The sequence below is a fragment of the Bos grunniens genome, chromosome 11 (genome assembly GCF_055505025.1).
Source record: "Bos grunniens cultivar Pamir isolate PY7600 chromosome 11, Bosgru_T2T1.0, whole genome shotgun sequence".
NCBI lineage: Eukaryota > Metazoa > Chordata > Mammalia > Artiodactyla > Bovidae > Bos > Bos grunniens.
In genome coordinates, this window is record NC_141175.1 from 102,878,073 (window position 1) to 102,896,035 (window position 17,963).

The 17,963-nt window shown below is 45.6% G+C and overlaps 1 protein-coding gene across 9 annotated transcripts in view; it reads left to right on the forward strand.

The window, feature by feature from the left end:
* Positions 1-9,251: 9,251 nt before the first annotated feature.
* Positions 9,252-17,963, forward strand: part of REV1 (REV1 DNA directed polymerase) — an 83,761-nt gene continuing 75,049 nt past the window's right edge. For 7 of the 9 annotated variants that reach the window (XR_015137383.1, XR_015137385.1, XR_015137386.1 and 4 more), the window contains exon 1: positions 9,905-10,074. The gene's annotated coding sequence lies outside the window, so the exon portion shown is untranslated. Of the gene's footprint in view, positions 9,472-9,904; positions 10,075-17,963 lie in introns of those variants that run through there. The other 2 variants (XM_086327962.1, XM_086327964.1) reach the window with 1 other exon arrangement.

Below are 17,963 nucleotides of genomic sequence, written 5' to 3' on the forward strand. Positions count from 1 at the left end.
AACACGTGGGAGGGGCCAGAGAAAAGGGCAGGGTGATTTTTTTTTGGAAGCAACTGTGTGAGTCTGAAAGGAAAGGAATGAGCTAAAACTACAGTCATCGCAATAAAGACGAAAAAAGACAAGGGACACTTGGAAGAAAAGTTGTTGGGAACTGAGTAATTATCATTCTTTTATCCAAGCAGCCAATGCCTGCAGGACACAGTGCTGATCAAGACAACCAAATCTCTTTTCTCAGAGAGCTCATACTCCAGTGAGGGCAGTGAGATGGAGACCATTTGGGCATGAAATAAGAAAGGAGATGGACAACAGAGCCGGGGATGTGATGGAAAGTGGACGGACAGCGTGGTGGCAACACCTTGGGCAGGCTGGTCATTGGGAAGGTCACTCTGCCAAGGTGAGTGATGAACTGGGGCCTGAACGGGAGGCAGGAGCTGGTCACACAGGGAGCTTGGAAGGAGTATTTTGGACAGAGGGACAGATAAGGGGGAAGAGCCAGAGATAGAGTTGAGGAAAGGCACAAAGTTTGATGCAGAGTGGTGGGTGAAGTAGAGAGTGCCCCAAAGTGACGCTGCTGAGGAAGCAGGCCAGTGACCTGGAGGCCAAGAGAAGACTTTCACTTCAGAGCGGAAAACTGCACAGATGCTGCTCGCCCCTAGAGCCCCTTTCCTCCCCCATTTCTTCTTTCCTGCTGCCCTTCCCATTTCCTTCTGGGGATCTGGGCTCTCTGAGCAATGGTGTTCTAGCTCCAGGACACTGATGAGCCACCCTCCTACCTCTTCCTGGCTCGTAAGGGGGCCAACTTGCTAGCCTCTGGCTCAGCATTTGAGATGATCTCCCCTGCAGGAATTTCAAACACTCCCTACTAAAAATCATTGTGCACAGAACCAACCCTCAGCTTTACTTCATCATTACAGAAGTAACCTCCAGAAATGCCCAAAGTTTGGTGATGGGTGGTTAAGCTCTTGTCTGAAATTGAGACCAAATGGTGCTTTTCAAAATTCAAGTTGCTTTTCCATAGCTTACCTTTAATTAGCTCATTGGTTGGCTTGTGCTGGGTCTTCATTGCAGCACGTAGGATCTTCAGTTGCAGCATGAGAATTCTTAGTTGGGGCATGCCAGATCTTTAGCTACAGCACGTGGGATCTAGTTCCCTGACCAGGAATCGAACCCATGACCCCTGCATTGGGAGCTTGGAGTCTCAGCCACTGGACCACCAGGGAATTCCCTCCATAGCTTTCTTCTTGGCCATTTTCCCACAATAGAGTTTGCATTTGCCTAAACTATTGTCTGGGCTTCCCAGGTGGCTCTAGTGGTGAAGAACCCACCTGCCAATGCAGGAGACATAAGAGAAGTGGGTTTGATCCCTGTGTTGGGAAGATCTTCCAGAAGAGGGCATGGCAGCCCACTCCAGTATTCTTGCCTGGAGAATCCCCACGGACAGAGGAGCCTGCTGGGCTACAGTCCATAGAGTTGTACAGAGTCGGACACGACTGAAGCGACTTAGCGTGCATGCACGCAAACTATTGTCTGTTGTGACTTTGTCTTTCAGTTGTTTTTTTGTTGTTTTTCCTTCAAGGTAACTGTGCTTCTTCCTCCTCTAGAATCTTCACATTGGGTGGGTTTTGTTTTCAGCTTGTCTATGTCTCTGTTTCTTTGCTGGACGCCTTTGAGACAATACCGTCTGAGCTTGGTGCTTTGCCTGCTGAAGTGCATCCGCCTGTTAATAACCTTTTCTGCCAATGCCCTTTCGCTCAGTCTCCTCCTGAACATCAACTGTTGTTCCTAGATTTTGGCGATTCTTCACTTCCCTCTGTGTCATGAAATTGTCTTTTTAAAAACTAGTCTTTATTTCTTTTGTACTCTGAGCCACTCCTCCCCCCATGCAAAAACATTTGATGTCTTGTATATGTGGTTTAAAAGCCAATGATTATGAATGCTGCTTGCAATATTGAGCCTCTTAGTTTTTTTTTAAATCTTTCTTTGATTAAATTCATATAATGATGAATTCTGCTTGTCTTTTATAATCCTCTTATCTCTATTCTGACTTCCTCTTGTCCTTTAAAAAAAAAGAAAAACAAAAGCCTCTCTGTTGTTCTTTGTATCCTTAATTGAATATATTTCTTAACCATTCTGGCTTTTTAAAATCATATTCAATGAATTGCATTCTTTTGAATATTTTGGACTGGATAATACAATCATCAGTCCAATTCACTTTTTTCAGTTTTTAAAACTTTAAAATGAATGTTTTCCAAATTTATGGTTACCAAAGGAGGAAGATTGGAGGGAGAAACTGGGAGTTGGGATTGACATATACACGCTACTATATCTAAAATAGATAACCACCAAGGACCTACTGTACAGCATAGGGAACTATACTCAATACTCTATAGTAACCTATATAGGAATAGAATCTGAAAAAAATGGATATATGTATATATATAACTGAATCACTTTGCTGTACACCTGAAACTAACACAGCATTGTAAGTCAACTATACTCCAATATAAAATAAAACTTTTTAAAATATTAGGGTTTTCATAGGGTGTTAGAACTAGGGAAAACATAATTTATCACAGTCCACTCATTGAACAGACCAGGAGTTTGAGGTTTGGAGAAGCTAATCTATTTGTCCAAAATTAAGTGGCTCATTTGGAGAAGGCAATGGCACCTCACTCCAGTACTCTTGCCTAGAAAATCCCATGGACGGAGGAGCCTGGTAGGCTGCAGTCCGTGGGGTCGCTAAGGGTCGGACACGACTGAGCGACTTCACTTTCACTTTTCACTTTCATGCATTGGAGAAGGAAATGGCAACCCACTCCAGTGTTCTTGCCTGGAGAATCCCAGGGACGGGGGAGCCTGGTGGGCTGCCGTCTATGGGGTCGCACAGAGTCGGACACGACTGAAGCGACTTAGTAGTAGTAGTAAGTGGCTCATTGGTGCTGGTGTCAGAACCAGACACCTGGTCCCTATCTGCTGGTCCAGTGATGTTTCTATAACAGAACCGAGTCTCCATTTAAAGTGGCATCTATGTTTGAATACCATTGGCCTAAGTCATCATTTTCACAACTTGTGGATTAATCGTTTTTCCTCCAGTATTTAACACCTACAAAGGGGAAATCATCCAATAAAGTTCAGAAACAGACTCAAGGTCCCTGCAGGTCCCTGGACTCATTGTTGACAGAGTGGGCAGTGGAAGTCCTTGTGCTTTATTCTCAGCTTTCCTGCCGATATGGTATATAATTTCAGTTGTATTTTCCCTGTGGGCTTTCCTAATGCGATAGATTCCGGTTACAGACAGACCCTAAGAAAAAACCTCATCTAGGACAGTCTAAAAACAAGATATACAGCATCATTTAGGACAGTCACTTTGGGCAAGTGCACTTACTTTTCCTCCAAAAATGTGATCTTCCCACCTCTCTTGCTAATTAAGAGTACATTTCTCATCCTCTCCCACTAAGTCCAAGACTCATGGCAGTTTAGAATGTCCCTTGGGTTTGCTTACTGTTCTAGTGAGGGGACGGGGGGCTGATCAATTATGCCTGAGTCCTTATGTTGTTTTCTCCATATGGCGGCACATAGCGAGTCCCTGAGATCAAGTTCTGCTAAAGTCCAAAATCATGGGAATTTGCTGGTCCCCAGGAAAGTTGAGTTGAGAGCTGTTGGTCCTAAGCCCTGACCTTGGTTCTTTGTGATGTTAGTAGGGAGAAAAGCTTTAACTCTCCAAAGACAGTCTGATCAACCTTTCTGTGATCAGAAAAAATCTGTGAAACACAGATTTTAATCTTAGTATCCTTGAAAGTGTTAGTCTCTCAGTTGTATCTGACTCTTTGTGACCCACGGACTGCAGCCCACCAGGCTCCTCTGTCCATGGGATTCTCCAGGCAAGAATACTGGAGTGGATTGCCATTCCCTCTCCAGGGGATCTTCCCAACTCAGGGATCGAGCCTGGGTCTCCCGCATTGCAGGCAGATTCTTTACTGTCTGAGCCACCAGGGAAGCCCTTGGCTGCTAGGTTTATTGAAACCAACTTGAGTCAACTCACACTTGACAGAGAAATCAGCTTCTAGGACAGAGGCCTATCCCAGAGCTGGGGCTGACAAGGCCTGGAAAAGCCCTGAGAGGAAGCCCAGGAGGAGTTCTGTCCACTGCAGCTGCTTTGCTCTGGGAATCTGCTCTGGGAATCCACAAGAGGCTTCCTGGCACCCAGCCCAGAAATTCCTCAGAGGCTGTGTGTCACCTGGAGATACCCTTCCTCTGTTCTGATTCCAAACTCCCTAGCTGGGACCCAAGATAAATAGAGGTGGGGTACAATTACATGGTTACAACCATTTGCATGGTTCTTTGTGACTCTAACCTGAGAATAAATGTTCATGAGGGCACACCCTCAATTTCAAACATGCACAAAGACCCACACACACTCACACTCATTGTCTAAGGAAACACTCCTTGTAGTTTTAAATGGTGTCAGTTCAGTTGCTTAGTCATGTCCGACTCTCTGTGACCCCCTGGACTGTAGCCTGCCAGGCTTCTTTGTCCATGGGATTCTCTAGTAAAGAATACTGGAGTGGGTTGCCATTTCATCCTTCAGGTGATCTTCCCATCCCAGGGATTGAACCCAAGTCCCCTGCAGCTCCTGCACTGCAGTCAGATTCTTTACATGCTTTTTTTTTTTCCTGGCTGGTATTCAGTGGTAGTATTCCCAGGCAATTCATAAATAAAATACATTGCTCCATGCACAAGGAGATTTAGAGAAAGGGAAAGGAAGAAAGCAGGAAGAAAATCTATCACTCAGATTATTGATCGATCTCAGATAGAAAACACAGGCTCTGAAACATCTGACACAAACATCAGGAAGGAACAACTGACCTAAGCAAACCAGAAAAATAATCATTCATTAATTTTAAAAATAATTCAATGTGACTTTCTGGTTTGAGCACACATTATTTCTTCCAAATCTCACAAAAAATGACCATAAAGAGATTTTTTTTAAAAAATTGAATACAGTTGATTTACAATGTTGTGTTAGTTTCACGTGTACAGCAAAGTGATTCAGTTATATCTATTCTTTTTCAATTTCTTTTCTATTAAAGATTACTATAAGATATTGAATATCTTTCCTTGTGCTACACAGTAGGACTTTCTCATGTGTCTATTTCATATATAGTGGTGTGTATCTGTTAGTCCCAAATTCCTAATTCATCCTTCCCCACCTTTTCCCTTTGGTAACCAGAGGATTGCTTTCTATGTCTGCAAGTCTGTTTCTGTTTTGTAAATAAGTTCATTTGTATCTTTTTTTTGTAGATTCCACATATAAGCAATATACTATGTTAACCATTATAGGTTGTTACAAGATATTGAATAAAGCTTCCTGTGCTATACAGTAGGTCCTTGTTGGTTATCTATTTTATATATAGTAATGTGTATCTGTTCATTCCAGCCTCCTAGTTTATCCCTCCCTTGCCTTTCTTCTTTGGTAACCATAAGTTTGTTTTCTGTCTGTGAATCTTTCTGTTTTGGAAATAGGTTCATTTGTATCATTGTTTTAGACTCCACATACCAGCAATAACATGTGATTTTAGTCTTTCTCTGACTTCACTTAAGTGTGACAATGAACACCCAGGACTGGTCTCCTTTAGGATGGACTGGTTGGTCCTGGGTGTTCATTGGAAGGACTGATGCTGAGGCTGAAACTCCAATACTCTGGCCACCTCGTGCGAAGAGTTGACTCATTGGAAAAGACCCTAATGCTGGGAGGGATTGGGGGCAGGAGGAGAAGGGGATGACAGAGGATGGGATGGCTGGATGGCATCACTGACTCGATGGACGTGAGTCTGAGTGAGCTCTGGGAGTTGGTGATGGACAGGGAGGCCTGGCGTGCTGCGATTCATGGGGTCGCAAAGAGTAGGACATGATTGAGCAACTGAACTGAAGAGTGACAATCTCTAGGTCCATCCGTGGTGCTGCGATGGCATTATTTCGTTCTTTTTATGGCTGAGTAATATTCCACTGTATATATGTACCACACCTTCTTTATCCATCCCTTTGTTTCCATGTCCTGGCTATTGTAAATAGTGCTGCCATGAATATTGGGGTGCATGTATCTTTTCAAATTAAGGTTTTCTCCAGGTATATGCCCAGGAATGGGATTGCTCCATCATATCATAGCTCTATTTTTAGTTTTTTAAGGAACCTCCATACTGTTCTCTATAGTGGCTGCACCAATTTACATTCCCACCAACAGTGTAGGAAGGTTCCCTTTTCTCCACACCCTCTCCAGAATTTACTGTTAGTAGATTTTTTATGATGGCCATTCTGACCCATGTGAGGTGGTACCTCGTTGTAGTTTTGATTTGCATTTGCCCTTTTCTTCATTATACTTGTGTTGCAAAATCCCTACCCAGGCCAGATGCAACCCCCTGCCTCCTCTAAGCCTGCACCTGAACACCTCGGCTATTACAAGTCCTCCTGACTGCCTCCCTAACCTATTTTCCATGCAGCAAACAGAGTGACTTTCTAAGGCCACGCTGTCCCTTAAAGCCTTTAGGATAGAGTCAAAACCCAGTCATATACTTTATGGGGCCCTACCCTGCCCTGACCCCTGCTTGCCTCTCCAGCCTCCTTTTTCAGCACACACCCCACCCCCACCCATGCCCCTCTGTACTTCACCCTTGGCAGTTTCTGGAATGTTCTTTGTTCTCCCTCCCTTCTCTGCGTTTACACGTGTTGCTCCCTCCATGGGCAGTGGTATCCCACATGTCTCTCAATCCTTCCTGGGATGGCATTCTCTCTAGGAAACCTCCCAGACACCCTTCCTGTGTGCTCCATGGACTACCCTCTGGCAGCAGCTCTGAGCCTGTACAGCAAGTATGTGGTGTTTATTTGCTTCCCTTGCTACACGGGGAACTTTTCAAGGGCAGGACGTGCATTATGTTCACTATTCACACAAGGGTGACTGGAGTTCAGAATGCTCATCAAAAGTAATTATTGAATCATCTAGAATTTTGTGAACTATGTTATTTAAGTATGTTGGATGTATTCCAGAACCCCTCAGATACCAAATCCCCAGAGGCTCAAGCCCCTTATATAACACAGTGTGGTACAGTCAGGCCGCTGTATCCACAGTTCCAAATCTGATGGATTCAGTCAGTTACAGATGGCACTGTGTGCGCTAAGTCGTGTCTGACTCTGCAACCCCATGGACTCTAGCCCACCAGGCTCCTCCGTCCATGGAATTTTCCAGGCAAGAATACTGCAGTGGCTTCCTGACCCAGGGATCGAATTTGCATCTCTTGAGTCTCCTACATTGGCAGATGGGTTATTTACTACTAGCGCCACCTGGGAAGCCCAGTTACAGATGGAATTCTGCCCTTAAGCAGGGCTGATACTGTACGTATCTGCCCATGGTGTGTGTTTACTCTGTAAAAACAGATACTGTGTTTAGAAGAATTAAGTAAGCCAATTCTGGTTCCATTTTCCTCTCAAAATTTCTATGGGCTTGTGCTCCTTCTTACTATTTTGTCTTTTGGCATAAATTGCCTTATAACATAAAAGCATATACTGCCTTATAACAATTAGTAAGATCACTCTTTCCTAAGAGCAAATACATGAGTTACAGTGTGTATTTCACCCAAGGGACTTGACTACAGATCTTTGTTTTTTAATGGTTCCATGTTCTTATTTTCTGTTTTTGGCATGTGAGAAAACTAGAGGCATGTGAGAAGACTAGATGTTTCCAAAAAGAGTTTACTGCTGGATATGGAGGTTAAAAGATAGCAGGGTCATGTCCTTATCCAGGGCTGTCCCTACAGGTGTCAGGGGTCTGCACTTTCATAGGATCTTGAGATGGCATTAATATTAGACCTTTAAAAAATGATTTTTAATAAAGTTCAGAAAAGAGGAGTAAGGTGCAATGCACCCAAAGGGCTTCCCTATGTGAGAGTCCTGAGTGGCCTGCTCAGCTGCTTTTACCCAAAGGTGAGGCTAGCTCTCCTTAGACAGGGAAAAATAGTCCTCATGAGAATAAATGAAAGTAAATGAATGAACAAGTGTAGGTGACTGGATAAAATTGAAATAGAAGGGTCTTTAGGCACTGTGTAATATATTATTGTAATATTATAACATAACAGAATATCCTAGACTGGGCAAAAGAAAACTTTGGCAAAATTGTACCAAAGGATTCTGTGGTTTGTGTATATCTGCATACAAAATGTGTAGGTATAAAACATATGTTTATCTATTCTTTATCTCTCTTTTTAGCCTGTTTAGAGAGCACACTGATTTTTCTCCCTTGTTATTGGAGACTGCCTACCAATTTGCACTAAAATGCAGCTAATATCATTTTACTATATTCTATAAAGGTGTTGCTGAGGTCAGTTATCTCAATGTCTGTGTTTCTTTCTTGAGAAAATAGAGGGGGAAAAAATCTTTGACTTGGATAGGAGAGAATGGGGAAGAAAATTGAAATATAAGAGTATTTTTCCTGTAGAGTTCACAGGTCATTCTTCAATTTGAAAATCGAGTTTTACCATTTCATGTTAATAGAATACCGACATTCATAGATTTACATTAAAAAAAAAAAAAACCATAATAAGGGGCTGACACTGGTTTTCTGTGGCATCTCATGAGGTGATACCCTGATGTTACTCCCAGTACCTGTTTGTGGTCCTGTTGAAATGATGCCGTTTGTATTAAATTATGACGTCTCAGAAGAACATTTTCAGCAAGGTTAGACAAGAATACTCAAGTTGAAGTGCATTTATAGAAGTCTATAAAGTAGTAAAAACGAAGGGATTGAAAAAAGAAACAAGTTATTTGAATACTGGCTGAATCACCAGTAAACAAGCCTCTGCTCTGCAAAATCAGTTTTGAAAAGGGTACTAATTGTTTCTTAAGCACTTGCAAATTCTTCAAGTCTTCAGGTAAGGGAATAAATAGACAGTGCTGAGCCTTTGCTGGGAGGTTCGCTTCATGCTTGTGCGTTGCAACAATAAAGACTATTGTAATGGAGTTATGGGATGATCTCCTGGCAAACCAAAATTGCCAAGAGGGGGAAAATGGTCCTTATGGAACAACTTGTCTTTTGCCAGAAGGTCCTCAATTATAATTGTATTTAGGCATACATAATATATTATTTTTTTGGACAGTAGTATCAAATTGCTTTCGCGTGTAACCCCAGCGCTGCATGTGAGATGGGCCACCTGCAGCAGGTTTACAAAGATCCAGGTGCAATGCAGGGCGAGCCTGGTCGCGCAGGGACCAGTGTTCGAGCCCCCAAGGGAGCTGGCAACGCTCACCCCCGGCGGCGCAGCGTTCCTTCCCACTAACCTCCGTGGGCCCTGATCCCCGGTCGCCCCCTGACACAGCAAAGTGTCAGTTCGCGAGTATCCCTTCCGTCACTAGATGTCACTGTGAGTCAACGGCTAGTGGCGGGGGACCCCGGCGTTTTACGGATCTTCCAGGGTTTCCAGCATGGTCAGTCCCTGTACTTGTGCCCTCCCAGACCGGGGAGCGCAGAGCCGGGCGGGGCCTCCAGGAGGCCGGGACGGCTCCGCGACCAAGCGGGAGGCGAGCCGGGTTCGGGGAGCAGGGCTGGCGGCGCGATGCGGAAGGCGGGCCCGCGCCGCGCTCCTCTCCGCCCCCGCGAGCCAGATGGTCAGGTGCCACGGAGGCGCGGCCCGCTGCGGGCCGGCCGGGGACGACAGGGGCTTGGCGCCTGCGGTTCGCCATCGCCCAGGGCAGGGCTCCACGCGGGCGCGGGCGCCGCGCGGGGCGGAGCGCGAGCAGCCGCGGGCGGGGCGGGGCCTGGGAGCGCGCCGGCCGCCGGAGGGGGAGGGGCGGGGCGGGGCGGAGCCGCGGCGCGCGCGCCCGCTGGGGGGGAGGGGCGGAGCAGGCGCCGAGCGCGCGCAGGCCGGCCGCCGCGAGCGTGGGGCGAGCGTGGACCGCGGCGCGGCGGTGCGACTCCTTCGCCGGCCCTCCTCCCCGCCCCCGGCGAGGGCACCGTGCGGCGGCGCCGGGGCCCGCGAGGCCGGAGGAGGCGGCCGCGCCCGGGCATGGTGGTCTGGGGCAGGGCTGAAGGTGAGCGACCCCGGGCCGGCGGCGGGGGTGGGGGCGGGGTGGGAGCGGCCCCGCGTCGCCCGGCGCGGCGGCCTGAGGCGGGGCGAGGGCGGGCGCGCCGGCCCGGGCCCCGCGGCCGTTGGTCTCGCGGCCTGGGCGGCCCGCGGCGCCCGAAGCGCGGCAGCTGCCGGGTTATGTAACGCGTGACCTCCCCTTCCCCCTCCGCCATGGCGCGGCCGGCCCGCCGCCGCCGCCCGCTCTCGGCCGCCCGCGGAGGCGCCGCGCCGAAGACCCGCGCCCGCGGCCCTCTCCGCCGCGCCCCGCGCCGGCCCCGCTCGGACCGCGCCGCAAACTCTCGGTTGCTGCGCCGGCGCCGCGCCGGCTCTTCAGCCCCGCGCCATTCATTCGTGCGCGCGGGCGGCCGGGCTCGGAGCGTCGCGGCTGGCGGCCGGGGCCCCGCGCCGGACCCTCCGCCCGGCCTCCCGCCGTGGCGTCACCCCCTCCGCCCCGCGGGACCCGGGAATCGGCGGCGGACTCTGCGAAGGCAGTTTTTACTCACTTGTTTTTCCTGCTTACTCATCTGTTGCCTTAATACGCAGGCACCTGTCCCCAACTGTCCTGACAAGCGCCCCTCGCCCACTGCACTCCTTGTGAAATGATTCAGCACCTGTGTGGACGGAGAGGGGCATTTCCCTACACGTTTCCCTGCTCTTTACTGCCGAAACTCATTTGGGAAAGAAAGGTGTTAGTGTATCACTCCTTAGTTGACCCCCCGCCCCCGCCTCTGACTTAAAAAAAAAACCAAACAAACAGATTGCAGGTGTTGAGTCTACTATTTCTGCCTTCCGCATCTTCAGGTCACGTCCAGCATAGAGATGGTATCATTTAAATGAGAATAACTAGACTAGCACGTACCATAAAAGAGCTTGTAACTGGCTGGTAAGGACTTTATGTAATTCTGATTGTTAATTCTGTCTGTCTGCCTAGCCTGTCCACTACAGTCTGCGAGAATTAGCCTTTTCCTCTTTAGTGTGGAACGTAGGTAACGTTGAGTACCGTCTACCTGCTTTCCAAATTTCCATCTCTGCTTTTGTACATAGGCTTGTCTTAGCTGAGCAGATGCTCCTAGAGTCTTGCCCCCTCGCTGTACTTCCTAGACTCTGGGAAGCTCACCTGTGTGTTACTGGCTCAGTCGTGTCCGACTCTTTGCGACCCCATGGACTGTAGCCCGCCAGGCTCCTCTGTCCATGGAATTCTCCAGGCAAGAACACTGGAGTGGGTTGCCATTCCCTTCTCCAGGGAAGCTCACCTAGAGTCCCTCTTTTTCCAGCAATCCTTCCCTGATCTAGAAGGCTCTTCATTCACTCCTTAGGCTGTTTGCCACTTCTCAGATATTATTGATGATTTTCTTTTTATTTGCATCCTGTCTTTAGCTGTAGGTCTTTTGAGGACAGAATCTGTACCAGACTTTCAGAGAACATTACTCCTACTTCATGGTAAACGATTGATACTTAAGATATTTTTTTTTAAAGGTGGGAATCTTTATGATTAATTTCTTTGGAATCTCAAGCAGAAAATACTTTTTCAAAGTAATGTATTTGAAAATGTAAGATCACTTCATCTTCTGCATTCCCATCTTCAAAACTCAGATTCTTCATAAACCCAGCCCCACCAACAAAAAGGTAGTCAGTAAGAAGAAGCTAGAAAGATTACATGTAATATATATTTTATAGTCCTGTCTTTGATAGCTGCTGTAGTAGACAAGAACTTCAGAGTTAGATGTAGACTTAAATCCTGGCTCTGCCTGTTATTATCGTGGACAATTTAAGTTACTGATTTCTCTGATTTTTTTTTCTCTCTCATTTGTGTAATGAAGACTTCACTTCCTACCTTGGGTATCTGAGGATTAAATGAGTTCTTAAATGTAGGGCATCTAGTGAGTCCCTGGTACATAGTGGTGCTCCCTAAATACATGCTATTCCCTTTGGTGTACTTCATTGCAGTCCACAACCTGTTAATAGTATGAGCTGGGATGTGCTGAGACAAAGTGTGAGAAGAAAGCTGATCAGAAGAGCTACCACTTCTTGTCTCCAAGTAAATGAACGAGCCCTGAACTAAAGAGCAGTAAAGCTCTTTCTGCTTCTCAAGAATGTATGGGTGTGTGTGGCATATGATAAATGATAAGAGTATGTTTGTAAGTGAAGGAAATACCTTTTAACCTTTTTTTCCTCCTATAATAGTACCCACTAAAGCATTAACATGGGTATTTTTAAAAACTGATTTTTTTTCAAAATCAAGTCGGGAATGGGAGATGAGGAAGGAGGAATATTTTAGAGTCTTTTTCAGGGACGATTAGCTTGCATGCTGTTCTTTTAGTGTCTGCTACTGCTGCTAAGTCACTTCAGTCGTGTCCGACTCTGTGCGACCCCATTGACAGCAGCCTACCAGGCTTCCCCATCCCTGGGATTCTCCAGGCAAGAACACTGGAGTGGGTTGCCATTTCCTTCTCCAATGCATGGAAGTGAAAAGTGAAAGTGAAGTCGCTCAGTCGTGTCGGACTCTGTGCGACCCCATGGACTGCTGCCTGCCAGGCTCCTCCGTCCATGGGATTTTCCAGGCAAGAGTACTGGAGTGGGGTGCCATTGCCTTCTCCCTTTTAGTGTCTACTGATAATACGTGGATCCTGGTCTTGGTTCAGGCATCTCAGATGGTTGTGACGGTGCCTTCCCCCGTGACCCTGTTTCTCTTGGTCTTGCTGACTGATCCCAAAGTAAAAAGAGTGGTCTTTTTAAAAACATAAATCACACCGTCACTCTTCTTGATCAAAATCCTCCAAAAAGCTTCCTGACACCCTTAGAATTGAATCAGAACTTTTTGCCATTTCTTGAACAAATCACGCTGTTCCTGTCTTAGGGATGTTATCCCTGCTGTTCTTTAAGTTGGCCTACCCCTTCCTCCTGGTGGTGATCTTGCCTTGACAGATGTCTTCCGTTTGTTGCCTAGATGTTATCACATCAGAATTATCCCTTCTCTTACCCGTAAGATGAAGCCAGCCCCTCTCTCTGTCACTTTCAATTCATTGTGTTTGTTTTCTCTTCCTGGCGTGTATTACGAGGTAAGATAACGCTCTTCATGTATCCGTTTCCCCCATAAAACTTGTTTGTTCCAAGACTACTTCTCCACTGGAGGGCAGAGGTCTTGTCTGACTTGTTTGTGGCTCTGTCCACGGTGCTTAGAAGGGTGCTTGGCACACAGTAGGCTCTTAGTTAAACCTGTTAAGTGAATGAGTGGTATATAGTTGATGTAAACATTAGTTCTGGAGTCAGACAGCCTGGCTCCTACATTTACTGATTGTGTGGCTTTGGGCAAGTGAATATCTTTTGGTGCCTTAGTTTGCCTTCCCTGGGACAGTAATACCTACTTTATAGGATTATGGTAAGAAATAATCAAGTTAATATATATAAAGTGCTTAGAACGGGCTGTTTCACAGTTTTGAAAGCCAATACTTGAAAACATCTTTGAGTATTCACTTAGGATTTTTGTGTTTTTGCATGAGATAAAAATGCAGTTCATCCAGTTTTATCTTTATTTTGCTGAATTTTTCTGGCTACCAAAGTTATATTTATGGAACTCCTTTTTAAAATAAATACATTTTATGGATGTCTAGAACGGATTTAAAAAGTTAACTGCTGAGAATAGTGACGAGTATTTGGTCTTTAGGTGTAAGTCAGCTTTATTCTTAGATCTGTGGAAGATGCTAAGAGTGATTATCTCGACAGTCGTCCACTGGAGTGGCTTTTATATCTTTTCCTTTGAAGTTCAGCTGGAGATGTGATTGTGGTGTTGAAAGGACTTACTGGAGGCTGAAGACAGGAAAATCCTTGAGATCCAGTTGAAGTACAAGTCTTGTAGTTGGGAAAGAGGAGATGTTTCACCATCTTTAGTGTGTTCAATTTCTGCCTTCTTTCATGATGGGTTCCACACCCAAAAAATGTGTTTGGTTCTTAGATAGAGCTTACAGCGTGCTCAGTTGTGTCTGTCTCTTTGCAACCCCATGTACTGTATGGACTTGACAACCTCCAGGCTCCTCTGTCCCTGGAATTCTCCAGGCAAGAATACTGGAGCGGGTAGTCATTCCCTCCAGAGGATCTTCCTGACCCAGGGATTAAACCTGTGTCTCTTGCTTCTCCTGCATTGGCAGGTGGATTCTTTACCATTGAGCCACTTGGGAAGCCTCAGTACTATACTGAAAGTAAAAAACAGAGTGGCTGTGAGTGTATCGGTGATCCATCCTCAGGACTGGGTGGCCAGTTGGGAAATGTGGAGCCCCAACCTGGCGTCACCAGAGAGTATCCCACTGGTGTCTGTGGCTCCAGGAGAGGCCAGAAGGGCAAGTGTGGCTTCTGTTGAGCGTGTGTCACTTGGGCATCACCATAAAGTCGAAAAATTGTAAATGAAAGCACTCTAAGTTAGGGACCATCTGCACTATACTTAAATGTCTGTGTTTTATAAGTGTGAAGTGTTTTAACAGGGTGACGATATGCAGAATTATTAACTCATTAAAAATGAGTCAAAGCATCATGTGTGTCCCGGTAGGTCAGCTCTGTAGTTAGTTTGAAAAGGCTTAGCATGTCGTAGATGTGAAGCATTAGATTTAGGAAAACGTTACTAGCTTTAAAGTTGCTTAAGGCTAAAAATAGATTTTCATGAGGCAGGTAAATACATGTGTTTCTGTTGATTGGGGTGCAAGCCTTTATTATTTTTGTTTTTAGTAAGGAGGGATACATTGGTGTAGCACGTTTTTACGCCATGGTAAGCTTTAAGGATTTTTGACATCACCTTGTGGCATTTTTAAAATTTGAAGAGTATCTAAATTCTAAGTTGCTGACTTGTCAACACTTAAGTAGATTCAGAACGCCAGTGCTAGAATGAACCCTGAAGGTTCTGTAGGCCATGGCCCTGTATTTTCCTAGAGAAAAAATGAGACCCAGAGAATTATTTGATGATCGAGGAGAAATAGAACTAGAATCTAGGGTTTTGTTGGGATTTTTTTGTGTGTGTATTTAAACTCTAAAGCCATTTTTTCTCTGGTACTCTAAATTTCCCCCTTCATCACCCAGAGAAAGACCACACTGTATGTTTAGTATCTTAGGTTCAAGAGGGTAGAGTTGAATGGTATATTCTGCCATATGCGTCTGGGATGGTTTGAGAAACTTTTTAAAGACCAATGTGGTCTTATTCTTAAATTAAAAGATTAGTTGGGGATGGGCATAAAGTTGGTTATGATGTAAATAGTTTTTGCTTGAGCCCAGTATATGAGTAGGCAAAATGTTGCTTATTGTTCTCAGTCATGCCTGATCAGAATCGAGGCTAAAATGAGCTCTTGGTAGGTTTAATCAGAATATAATAGCTGAATTTCACATTTTCTAAACTCCATCATGGAACAACAGACTGGTTCCAAATAGGAAAGGAGTACGTCAAGGTTGTATATTGTCACCCTGCTTATGTAACTTATACGCAGAGTACATCATGAGAAACGCCGGACTGGAAGAAGCACAGCTGGAATCAAGATTGCTGGGAGAAATATCAATAACCTCAGATATGCAGATGACACCACCCTTATGGCAGAAAGTGAAGAGGAACTGAAAAGCCTCTTGATGAAAGTGAAAGTGGGGAGTGAAAAAGTTGGCTTAAAGCTCAACATTCGGAAAACAAAGATCATGGCATCTGGTCCCGTCACTTCATGGGAAATAGATGGGGAAACAGTGGAAACAGTGTCAGACTTAATTTTTCTGGGCTCCAAAATCACTGCAGATGGTGATTGCAGCCATGAAATTAAAAAACGCTTACTCCTTGGAAGGAAAGTTATGACCAACCTAGATAGCATATTGAAAAGCAGAGACATTACTTTGCCAACAAAGGTCCATCTAGTCAAGGCTATGGTTTTTCCAGTGGTCATGTATGGATGTGAGAGTTGGACTGTGAAGAAAGCTGAGTGCCAAAGAATTGATGCTTTTGAACTGTGGTGTTGGAGAAGACTCCTCAGAGTCCCTTGGACTGCAAGGAGATCCAACCAGTCCATTCTAAAGGAGATCAGTCCTGGGTGTTCTTTGGAAGGAATGATGCTAAAGTTGAAACTCCAGAACTTGGGCCACCTCATGCGAAGAGTTGTCTCATTGGAAAAGACTCTGATGCTGGGAGGGATTGGGGGCAGGAGGAGAAGGGGACGACAGAGGGTGAGATGGCTGGATGGCATCATGGACTTGATGGACGTGAGTTTAAGTGAACTCTGGGAGTTGGTGATGGACAGGGAGGCCTGTGTGCTGGGATTCATGGGGTCGTAAAGAGTCGGACACGACTGAATGACTGAACTGAACTGAACTGAAACTCCATCATTTCTACACTTGAGATTTAAAATGCTTTTCATTGAATTTCTCAGTTTTATCTTATAGTAAACTTTATATGACTTACTGGCCATTTATTGATATTTTAAGCCTTTCAGAAATTTAAGCTGAACAATCATGAATTTTAAAAATATTTAAATAATTTCTTCTTTAATATTTTTGAGCATGTAACCAAAAAGTCCCTTTTTGTAATGCTTTAGGCCTTAAAAGGGCCTCCCTGGTGGCTCAAGACGGAAGACTTGGGTTCGATCCCTGGGTTGGGAAGATCCCCTGGAGGAGCCTGGCAACCCACTCCAGTATTCTTGCCTGGAGAATCCCCATGGACAGAGGAGCCTGGTGGGTTACAGTCCAAGGGGTCACAAAGACTCGGATACAACTAAGTGACTAAGCACAGGCCTTAAAAAGTGCTTTCACTTGACTTTTCCTCATTTAGCCTCTGTTAAGTCCTGAGACAAGGGGCAGGGCTGTATGTGCTGTTTCATGTGCACCATGTGGTTTTGGCTCTTAACAGCCCAGCGCTGGGGCAGCCAACCTGACGCCACAGGTTAAGGGCATCAGTCTCCCTTTTTTTCAGATGCCAGCTGCAGGCTTTGGGGCTTGCAGGTCCCCTGTTCTTGTGACCACCTGGCCCTGTATTTGGGAGTTCCATTGCCTCCTCAGATTTAATCATTTGTTAGAATGACTCACAGCACTCAGGAAGGTGCTGTACTTAGAATTAACATTTTATCATAAAGGATACAAGCCGGGATCTGCCAAATGAAGAGAGGCGTGGAGAGAGGTCTGAGAGGGTCCCAGACCCGGTGCTTCCCTGTCCTCAGGACTCATCCTTCTACCCCGTCAGTTTGTGATTACCAGGGAAGCTTACCTGCATCTCAGAGTCCAGAGGTTTTATTGGGGTTTTATTACATTGGCATGATTGATTGAATCATGGACCACAAGGTCGAATTTCCTTTCCAGACCCCTCTTCTTCCAGGAGGTCAGGCTGATGGCATGTGGCTCAGAGCCAAGCCTCTAATCACTTGGTTGGCCTTTCCAGCGTGGCCTCCCCATCTTGAAATAAGGGGCCACCTGGGAGTCACCTGTTTATATAAAAGACGTGGTCCTGGAGGTCCACCGTGGATAACAAAGAGACTGCTGTCAGCTGTGAAATTCCAGGGGTTTAGAGTCTCCCAGGAAGCTGGGACAAAGGCCAGCCAGATTCTTTCTTAAAGAATAGTAGCTAAAGAAGTGCGAACAGATGCGCTGTTGGTACAACTCTGCAGTAGTAACTTGGAGATCTCCAGTAGAGTAGGCTGCATTTGAATATATTTATGTATGTAGAAAGATCCCCTTCTATTGAAAAATAGCATTTTCTCTTATGGAAATAATGACATTTGAAACCTGGGTTCATTTGAGTTAAGTACTTTTTATAAATTGTGTTGTAGGTAGGGTTATAAACTACATGCCTTTTGGTATTTTAAAAGCACGGTAATTTGGACTCTAAAAAGTTTACTCTTGGTTTCTTTT